The sequence below is a fragment of the Piliocolobus tephrosceles genome, chromosome 10 (genome assembly GCF_002776525.5).
Source record: "Piliocolobus tephrosceles isolate RC106 chromosome 10, ASM277652v3, whole genome shotgun sequence".
NCBI classification, from domain to species: Eukaryota; Metazoa; Chordata; class Mammalia; order Primates; family Cercopithecidae; genus Piliocolobus; species Piliocolobus tephrosceles.
The window spans coordinates 118,838,786-118,849,366 of record NC_045443.1 but is presented as its reverse complement, the minus strand read 5'-3'; the positions used below and the strand labels follow the sequence as shown (position 1 = coordinate 118,849,366).

General features: G+C 47.5%; 1 non-coding gene across 1 annotated transcript; it reads left to right on the top strand.

The window, feature by feature from the left end:
- On the top strand, positions 1–105 carry LOC111538878. Its single transcript, XR_002730489.1, has one exon. It is a non-coding gene; the product is annotated as a small nucleolar RNA U13 (small nucleolar RNA).
- Positions 106–10,581: the final 10,476 nt, after the last annotated feature.

Genomic DNA, 10,581 nt, shown 5'->3' with positions numbered 1-10,581 from the left:
ATCCTTCTGTAGTTCATAAGCACGATGACTGGATTTTTCACCAGCACATGTGAAATATGCCTTCCCAAAACCTTGTTACAACATCAGTGCATTACCAATCTAACAAAAAATAGAAGGAACGTTTACTTCTCACATGTTGACTCTGTGTGTCCACACTATCAGCTACATATGATGGGGCAGGTCCTTTTCCCCTGTAACTTGTTTTTACAAACACAATATAATAGTGTGGAAGGAGCGATTCTGTTTTTGAAACAAAACAGGTGCTCATAAATCACACCCTTGTACATGAAAAGTACACGTCTGGATGGGAGCGGTGGGAACCCATAGTGAGGCTGCTGTTCACTTGAAAATTCCATGATGACCTATCCCCATGGCCATGCACTGATTAGCATCTTCCCTTCCATTTCAGCTGTCACCCTGTGAGTGGAAGAGTTCATGTTAGCAGTTGGGAATTTGAGAGACTTCTACCCAGAGTCCTCTGAGATGGGAAATCTGAAATGCTGTGGATACACAGGTTCCTGTAAGAGGAGAGGAATTTTCCCCCACCCCTGCAGGGCCTAGGGAGGCATGAGAAGTTTGCAGAAACTGAGTTGGTGAGGAAGGATGTGAGCAGAAAGGTGCCTGCTCTGTGCAGCTGCAGTCACTACCCCATCTTAGGCAGGCCTGAGTTCACCCTGATCACATTGCTGTCGGAATTAAGATTCGTGAGAAAGTGAAGGTCACTATCTTTAGTCATCCACTGAAGCACCTGCCCAGATGCCACATCCCCAGCTAATTCCCATTCATGTTCATCCAGGCTTGGTCAGTGGAAGGGAAGTTTATTCTTGGCATAGCCATCATGTAGCAGTTGGTTTGAATGTCCTGAGTTGTAAGCCAGTTTGGGAGCCAAGCTGACCACTGGGAACTTGGAGTAGTCAACTGGCCAGGAAGGCTCACCATGGGGCTGCCGACAGTGCGAAGATGCTGAGGGAGGAGGGCACACTATTGAACTTGACTTTCGCAGAGGCTTGGTTTGGAAGAAACTGTCATATTTTGGGTCAGGGATGAAAACCTAGAGGAAAGAAGTTGTGTTAAGATTTGAGGTTCTCAGGCCAGGCGCGGTGGCTCAAGCCTGTAATCCCAGCACTTTGGGAGGCCAAGACGGGCGGATCACGAGGTCAGGAGATCAAGACCATCTTCGCTAACACGGTGAAACCCTGTCTCTACTAAAAAATACAAAAAACTAGCTGGGCGAGGTGGCGGGTGCCTGTAGTCCCAGCGACACGGGAGGCTGAGGCAGGAGAATGGCGTAAACCTGGGAGGCGGAGCTTGCAGTGAGCTGAGATCTGGCCACTGCACTCCAGCCCGGGTGACAGGGCGAGACTCCGTCTCAAAAAAAAAAAAAAGATTTAAGGTTCTCTGGAATCAACCACATCTTCCAAAATGTTATAGGTGTGAACCACGTGCACCCAGCCCAGGTATGTTCCATGAGAGGGAAAGGATCATCCCATGTAAAGAATGAAGTGAGTCTCTTTCACTTCCCTAAAGCCATGCAAGCTCCTTGTCTGCATTCAACCACTACCAAGAGTCTGGCTTGTTCTTTGGAACATTTAATGAGTGAATACTAGCATACTTAGAAGGAACTAGTCTATTTAAGACTTTACCTGAATTCAATCATGTTTAGCCTTAAAGCATAACAGAGACCATATTAGCTTTTGAACCTCTCAAAACCAGGCACTGAGGCATACAGAGGTCTATACAACATGGTCAGGTACATAGAGCTCCTCAGTGGGATTTGAACCCAGCCAGTGAGGTTCCAGGCGCTGTGCTCTTGCTCACTGGGATACATAGTCTCTATTGCCTCAAATAAAGGCAGGTATTTTCCCACACATCAGTCTGCTGGGTTTTCAGTGCAACCCAAACTGCAAGCTCTTTCTAGAGCCCAACTTAGATTCAGGTGGCTTCCTGTGGAGTTGCTTGAACAGGGGCTCCAAAGTTTGAACTCTGACTAAATTACTAAGAATTTCTCTATGGAATTCTGGCAGCAAGATACCACCAATTGTCTTTCCTATAATACATTTGGGAGCATGTTCCCTCCAGGATCAGAGAGTAGTACCTGAAATGTCAGCACAGTCTATTCTATTGCTGGACCAACGCAGTGGGTCAGAAAAGTCCACAACTGGCCACACAGCCGAGTTCATCCAGATAAGCAGTCAGTGGAAGGTACTGTGGAAAGTCAGTGGAGTTCATTCAATCATCACGATTCTAGTTGGATCAGTGTCCCATTTTTAAGACAAAACTGTTCTATTTACTATCTCTGTAGTTTTCTTTCTCAGAATATTATGCACTCAGTCATGGAGAAGGCAGCTTTTTCAGACTGACTTATCTCACTGAGCAATATACATTGACTGCCAGCCCCTGACTTTGAGGTCACCCCCATGGACACCACTTCCCCTTCCCAGCCTTTCCTTGCAAGGCCTTATATTGGCCCTAGTGTGAGCTGCTTCCTGTTACATGCATCTGTATAGGAGACCACCTGAGCAGACTTAGTGTGAGCAACAAGGTTGTTTATTCATTTGGGTGCAAGTGGGCTGAGTCCAGGTCAGCAAAGGGTGGGGAGATTATCATTGGTTCTTACAGGTTTGGGATAGGTGGTGGAGTCAGGAGCAGTTTTTTTGTGTGTGGGCAGGGGATGGATGTACATTCTCAAAGGGGGAGAGGAAGTTACAAAGTACATTCACAAGGGCAAGGAGGGTGTATTGTCTCAAGAGCAGGGAGGTATGTTACAAAGTACATTCGCAAAGATGGGAAATATTGCAAAGTACATTATCACAAGGGCGGGGTAATGTCACGATGGCTTGACCATGCTGCAGCGAGCTCAGAAGACCTTGCATTCCTGTCTTTTTATGTTAATCATGAAGAAATAAAATGAGATAAAGTAATGAAAACTTGGGGTGAAAATTTTGGGAGCCGAATGGAGGGGTGATGGGCAACGTTTCTGAGGGCTGATTTGAGCAGGATTAAGGGTGGCATGGGAACCTAAAGTGGGAGAGATTAGACTGAAGTAAGATTTTGGGGTAAGGGGCGATATTGGGGGGTTATTAAAATCAGCATTTGTCATATAGAGTGATTAGTGATAGCTTAGAGGCAGTTTCGTAGGAATTGAGAGATTAATGGGAAGACACAAGGCCTGAATAAGAGGAGGAGGAAGATAGGTATTAGAGGACTAATGATTGAAAGAAGCCAGGATACCAAGTTAGAGTGGCCAAGGTGGGTCCAGCATAATTAGTTGCCCAATTAGCGAGTTTTGAGCTCTGTCTTTGAGTTTTTTGATGTTAGTATGTACCAGGCCAGATTGATTTCAGTGAAAACAACACTCTTCATTAAGAAATATACAGAGTGCTCCTTTTTCAGCAGTGAGTAAATCGAGGCCTTGGTAGTTCTGGAAGACAACTGCACCTAAAGAGTCAACCTGGGCTTGGAGGATAGTACAGTTTGTGATATATCTGTAATGCTAGCAGAGGAGTCATTAGAGAGGCTGCAGGATGTTGTGACAGAGATTGAGGTGCCTACTATTCCAATTCCAAGTACCATAGTGGAGGCAGAAAGTCCTAGACCCACAAGTAAAGGGATTAGTGGGATGACTCTTTTTATCGTGTTGGTGTCGTGAGGGAGACAGGCAGTTTTTCATTCCAATCTGCAAGCTGGATTTTGGGGTAAGGAAGACTAGAGTACATGTGCCTGTTCTGTTGGCAGGTAGGCACATGTAGGTGGAGGAGCCACATAAAAGGAAGAGACCTTGTGTCAGGCAGAACTGGAAATGTAAAGTGAAAAGGTGAGAGGGTGTACTGAAAGAGGAGTCCTGCACCCCAAATCCTAGAGATCCAGCAAGGGCAGCAGCTATTAGAGGTTGTAATGGGGATTGATGATGCAACTGCATACAGGGAGAGGTTCAGTTCTCACGGTGTATGAGAAAGCGCATGGTGTCTATGTAACCTTTCACAGCTCTTCATGGGGCTGGGTATAAGCAAGCAAGAGGAGGGGCCAGGAAGGAGTCAGACGAGCAGGGGGAGGGTAGCCAAGGATGGAGTGAGATGCAGGGTACGTCCATATAAAAGTTTAAATCGACTATACCCTGTAGCTTCTCGAGGGCAGGCTCTAATTCCAAGGAGGGCAGATGGTAAGGATACTGTCCAGTCTTTTTTAAGTTGGAGGCTGAGCTTTTGGCGATTTGTGTTTTTAAAAGACCATTAGTTCTTTCTACCTGTCCCAAAGACTAAGGACGGTAGGGGGCATGAGGTTTCCACTGGATGTCGAGGGCCTGGGAGACTGCTTGAGTGACCTAATGAAGGCTGGTCCATTATCGAACTGTGTAGAAGTGGGAAGGCTAAACCGAGGAATTATATCTGACAGAAGGGAAGAAATGACCGCAATGGCCTTCTCAGACCCTCTGGGAAAGACCTCTACCTATCCAGTGAATGTATCTACCCAGACCAAAAGGTATCTTAGTTTTTTGACTTGGGGCATATGGGTAAAGTCAATCTGCCAGTCTTGGGTGGGGGCAAATCCTCGAGCTTGATGTGTAGGAAAGGGAGGGGGCCTGAAATATCCCTGAGGGGTGGTAGAGTAGCAGATGGAGTACTGAGAAGTAATTTCCTTGAGGATGGATTTCCATGATGGAAAAGAAATGAGAGGTTCTGAGTTAGAATGAACCTGTGAGGCGGGAAGGAGGAATTTTCCTTGATCCAAGAACCATTTGCCTTGAGTAGGAAGGGATTGATAGGTAATAGTTTCAGTGGGAGAATAGGTGGGAGTGATAGACAAGAAGGAAAAAAACTGACCATGAGGGACAGATGTGGGAATACTAGCTGCTGCTTTTGCTGCATTGTCAGCGTAAGTGTTGCCTTGAGCAATGGGATCTGGTGACCTTTGATGCCCCTTGCAGTGAATGACTCTGGCTTCCTTGGACAATAGAGCAGCCTTAAGGAGGATTTTTATTAAGGAAGCATTGATGATGGAGGACCCTTGTGTAGTGAGAAAACCTCTTTCTGCCCATGTAACAGCATGATGATGTAGGATGTGGAAGACATACTTGGAATTAGTGTAGATATTGACACGTAGTCCCTTTGCAAGTGTGAGAGCCCGGGTTAAAGCAGTGAGTTGAGCTTGTTGAGAGTCATGAAAGGTGGTGGAAGGGGGCAGGGAAGTAGCTTCAGTGACAGATGTGGAAGACACTACAGCATAGCCTACCCTTGCTGGTGGCTGACGACTGGGCCTTGAAGAACTACCATCAGTGTAGGTCTGGATTAGGTGCCGAGACCAGCTTGGTTGTGGAGACCCTAACCCAGCGGCACTAGAGGAATTAAGACAAAGACACATAAATAGAGTGCAGAGTGGGAATCTGGGGGGCTGACAGCCTTCAAAGCTGAGAGCCATGAACAGAATTTGACCCACATGTTTGTTGACAGCAAGCCCCAGTGATAAGGATTATTTCTGTAGATTATAGATTAGCTAAAAGCATTCCTTATGGGAAACAAAGGGACATGCTCTGGCTTGTTACCTGCAGCAGGAACATGTTCTTAAGGCACAGACTGCTCATGCTATTGTCCGTGGTTTAGTAACACCTTAAGCGGTTTTCCAACCTGGGTGGGCCAGGTGTTCCTTGCCCTCATTCCAGTAAAACAACAGCCTCCAGCATGGGCGTCATGGCCATCACAAGCACATCACAATGATGCAGAGATTTTGTTTATGGCCAGTTTCTCATGGCCTGTTTATGGCCAGATTTGGGGGGCTTGTTCCCAGCGATTAGGAACAGGAAAGAGGGAAATATGGGGAAATGGGGAGGATGCCATATGGCTTAGAGAGATACAGTCATGAGGTTCAGGTTTGGTGCTAGGTGTAAGGTGAGAGACCAGGTTGAAGTCTGTGCCAGGAGCAATGGTAATTGAGAGTTTCAACGAATAGTGAGTATAGTTGGAGGAGTCGGTGGGGGCAGAAAATATATGTGCCAAGTGTAAGGAGGAAAATAGATTTTGAAAGTTATGAGAGCTGTAGAGAGTAAGTGGGGCATGGTTTGTGATCTCGAGGGCCTCTAGAAGTATCGAAGTGGTGGCTGCCACCACACATAGACATGAGGGCCAGCCTAGAACTGTGAGGTTAAGTTGTTTGGATAGGAAGGCTACAGGTTGTGGGTCTGGTTCCTGTGTAAGAACTGTGACTGCATAACCTTGTATTTCAGCCTATGTAAGAAGACGGATTGGGACAAGTTAGGCAGTGCTAACGTGGGAGCTGTTTCTAGGGCTCTCTTTAAGGAACAAAAAGAAGAAAGGACTTTTAGGGTCTGTGGCATCAGTCAGGTTTCCCTTTGTGAGTTTATATAGTGGTTTAGTTAGGACCACAAAACCTGCTATCCAAAGGCGAAAGTATCCAACCACACCAAGGAAGGAAAGGAGTTGTTGCTTTGTAGAAGGGGTTGGGATTTCAGAGATTAGCTGGACACGATTAGCAGGGAGAGCACGTGTGTTTTGCTGAAGGACTATGCCGAGACAGGTAACGGATGGGGAAGAAATTTGGGCTTTAGAGTGGGATACGTGATACCCCTTTGAGAATAGATGTTGAAGGAGCAGGAGGGTGTCCTATTGGGAAGATTCATAAGAGGGGCTGCAGAGGAGAAGGTCGTCCATATACTGAATAAAGTGAGAAACGGATGGAAAGAAAGTAGATCATGAGAAAGAGTTTGACTTAAGTAATGGGGGCTGTCCTGAAGCCTTGCGGCAGTACAGTCCAGGTGAGTTGCTGAGATTGGTGGGTGTCAGGGTCAGTCCACGTGAAAGTCCCTTGATGAGGGGTGCAAAGGAATACTGAAGAAAGCATCTTTGAGGTCGAGGACGGAATAATGAGTTGTGGAGGGAAGTATTGAGGATAGGAGAGTATATGATTTGGCACCACAGGATGGATAGGTAAGACAATTTGGTTAATAAGGCAAAGATCTGAACCAACCTGTAAGATTTGTATGGTTTCTGGACAGGTAGGATAGGGGAGTTGTGAGAATTTGTAGGCTTTAAAAGGCCATGCTGTAACAGGTGAGTGATAACAAGCTTTAGTCCTCTTAAAGCCTGTTGGGGATGGGGTACTGATGTTGAGCAGGGTAAGGGTGATGAGGTTTTAATGGGATGGTAGGGGGTGCCTGATTGGTCGCCAAGGAGGGAGTAGAGGAAGTAGATTAAGGTAGGGAGACATGAGAGGAGGATTCAAAGGAGGCCTTGAATTGGGCAAAAAGGCAGCAATGAGATGTGGCTGTAGTCTAGGAATAGTCAAGGAAGCAGAAAATTTAGTTAAAATGTCTTGGCCTAATAAGGGAACTGGGCAGTTGGGGAAAACTAATAAAAGAGTGAATAAAAGAATGTTGTCCAAGTTGGCACCAGAGTTGGGAAGTTTTAAGAGGTTTAGAAGCCTTGCCGTCAATACCCACAACAGTTACGGGGCACGGGAAATAGGCCCTTGAAAAGAAGGTAATGTGGAGTGGGTAGCCCCCATATTGATTAAACAGAGGAAGGATTTACCCTCCACTGTGAGAGTTACCCAAAGCTCAGCATCCATGCATCCATGATGGTCCAGGGGGCTTCCGAGGCGATTGAGCAGCATCAGTCTTCAGCCACTAAGCCAAGGAGATCTGGGAAGGAGTCGGCCAAGGAATGTTGGGTTTGAGCTCCAGGAGCTTTAGGAGTGGCGACAATGTGAGTTGGACAGTCTGACCTCCAGTGGGGACCCACACAGACAAGGCATGGCCTAGGAGGAATCCTGGGCTGCGGGCATTCTGAGGCCCAGTGGCCAGGCTTTTGGCATTTGAAGCAAGGTCCAGGAGGAGGTTTTGAAGGAGCCCCTGGGAGCTGTGGCTTGGATGTTCTGAAGGTTTTCTATGCTGGAGACGTGGTTGTGGGTAGTCTTACGGTGGAGGCAAGTAGCTGTAACTCAGAGATACATTGCCACTTGGCGGCGGCTTCTCTGTTACTGAACACCTTGAAGGTGAGGTTGATTAAATCCTGTTGTGGGGTTTGAGGGCCAGATTCCAACTTTCGGAGTTTTTTTCTAATGTAAGGAGCGGACTGGGTGATAAAATGAACATTAAGGATAAGGTGGCCTTCTGGTCTCTCTAGATCTAGGACTGTAAAGCGTCTAAGGGTAGCTGCTAAGTGGGCCATGAACTGGGCTAGGTTTTTATCTTTACCTTGGGTAGTTTCTTTTAGCTTGTCATAATTAACAGCTTTGTATGCTGCCTTTTTGAGCCCCTCAACTAGACAGGAGACCATGTAATCTTGCCTAGCTATACCTGGGGAGTCCGTCTGGTATTACCAGTGGGGATCCTCTTGGGGAACTGCCCTGGTGCCCTCTTGGAGGCCTGGCTCATGAAGCCGGTGGCTGTCTGCATAGGGCTGGGCTAGAAAATAAACTCTTTCTCGTTCGTCTGGGGAGAGGGTAGAGGTCAGGATGACATTTAAATCACTCCAGGTTAAATTGTAGGACTGAGTTAGATACTGGAATTCCCATATATATTCAGTGGGAGGTCGGATGAGAAAGAGCCTAAAAGCTGGTTGATTTGGGAAAGGTCTGATAGAGAAAAAGGCACATGTACCCTGACTATGCCTTCAGCTCCAGCCATCTCTCTAAGAGGAAATTGTTGGGCAGGTAGGGGAGAGCTAGTCATGGAATGAAACTGTAAGCCAGACCTGGTGTGAGGAGGGGAGGTAATAGAAGGGTTATAGGGTGGGGGAGCAGAGGCTGCAGAAGAATTGGGACCCAATTCAGCCTGGCAAAGGCTGGCCAGGGGATGAGGAGAAGAGGTCAGAGGGGTCAGTGGAAAGGAGGATTCAGAGGACTCTGAGCTTGGGGTGGAGACCGAAGGAGCGGATGGGAGAGAAAGAAGGAGAATCTGGGATGAGTCACATTGGGAGCAGAGACTAGGGAGGGAGCGAAGTGTAAAACATGCCTGGATGTACGGCACCTCAGACCATTTGCCCAATTTTTGAAAAAAATTATCTAGGTCTTGTAGGATAGACAAATCAAAAGTGCCACTCTCTGGCCACTTGGAACTATTGTCAAGTTTATATTGGGGCCAGGCGGTATTACGGAAGAAAATAAGACGTTTAGATTTTACGTGAGGTGTTAGTCAAAGGGGTTTTAGGTTTTTAAGAACACAGGCTAAGGGGAAAGAGGGAGGAATGGATGGGGTTAGGTTGCCCATAGTGAAGAAGGTAAGTTTAAAGAGGAAGGTAGAGACACAGAGAAACGGAGGTGAGCAGCTACCAGGCTTCCAGTAGGCAACCCTAATTTTGTCTTGGGCTGTAATGTGGGTGAGCAGCCAAAACAGGAGTCCCCACAGTTGACCTGCCACCAACGGAATATGGATGAATGATCAAGGCAGGCATCCCCGCGGTGATCAGACACCAAGGGAAGACCATCTTTCCAAGTCTGTGACTGACATCGGAGTTTTTGAATGCATGGATAAAATGTGTCTCCTTTTTGTCTCTACCAGGAAGGGAGAGAAACTGAAATTGAAAGGAGAGAGATTGAAGGGAGGCAACAGAGGCTAGGTAGACAGGGAAAAAAACCCTTACCCGAGTGCGAAGAACCACTTACCGATTTGAAATTGGTGAGACAGTCTTCGGGCTGGCTGGTCCAGTGACCCGAGGTTGTAGGTGGATCTCCTCATGGAGGGAGCGTGAGGACAGGGGACTGGTCTCCCAAAGGAGTTCCCCTGTCCTGGGTCTTCAGCACCAAATGTTACATGCATCCTTGCAAGAGACCACCTGAGCAGGTTTAGTGTGAGCAACAGGGCTGTTTATTCACTTGGATGCAAGTGGGCTGAGTCCAAGAAAAGAGTCAGCAAAGGGTGGTGAGATTATCATTGGTTCTTACAGGTTTGGGATAGGTGGTGGAGTCAGGAGCAATTTTTTGTGGGCAGGGGATGGATGTACATTCTCAAAGGCAAGGAGGATGTTAAAAAGTACATTCACAAAGCTGGGGAGGGTGTATTGTCACAGGGCGGGGAGGAATGTTACAAAGCATATTCACAAGGAAGGGGAATATCACAAAGTACTTTATCACAAGGGCGGGGGAATGTCACGATGGCTTGACCATGGTGCGGCCAGCTTAGGGGACCTTACACTTCCCATCTGCCCAGGCCCTTCAGACATACCCCAGTGGCAGCAAGGCCTCCACCAGGGACACCACGAGCCTCCTGCACTGAGGTCTTGCAGCTCCGCCCCAACTATTAAACTTCCCAGTAACCCTTCAGCCACCACTCAGCCCATACTGGGAGTCCTTGATGGACAGTATGCAGCCCCCACCTCTGACTGCTGTTTCCAGTTTGGGGATCTGGTAGCCCAGCTCCAGCTCCAGCCCTAACCCCTGCTCCAGGGCCCACCTGCCAAGGCAGCCCAAAACACACTCAGCTTTGGAGGTTCATCATCTACAAATTCCATCTTGGTCATCCCCACTAGCAAGCACCCAGATGTTCTTTGTTGTCCCTCCTTAATCCCCCTGGTTCCCCCGCTGCCTCTGGCTCTGCAGCTGCCTCCTACGCCCCCAGCACTGGGAACAGTG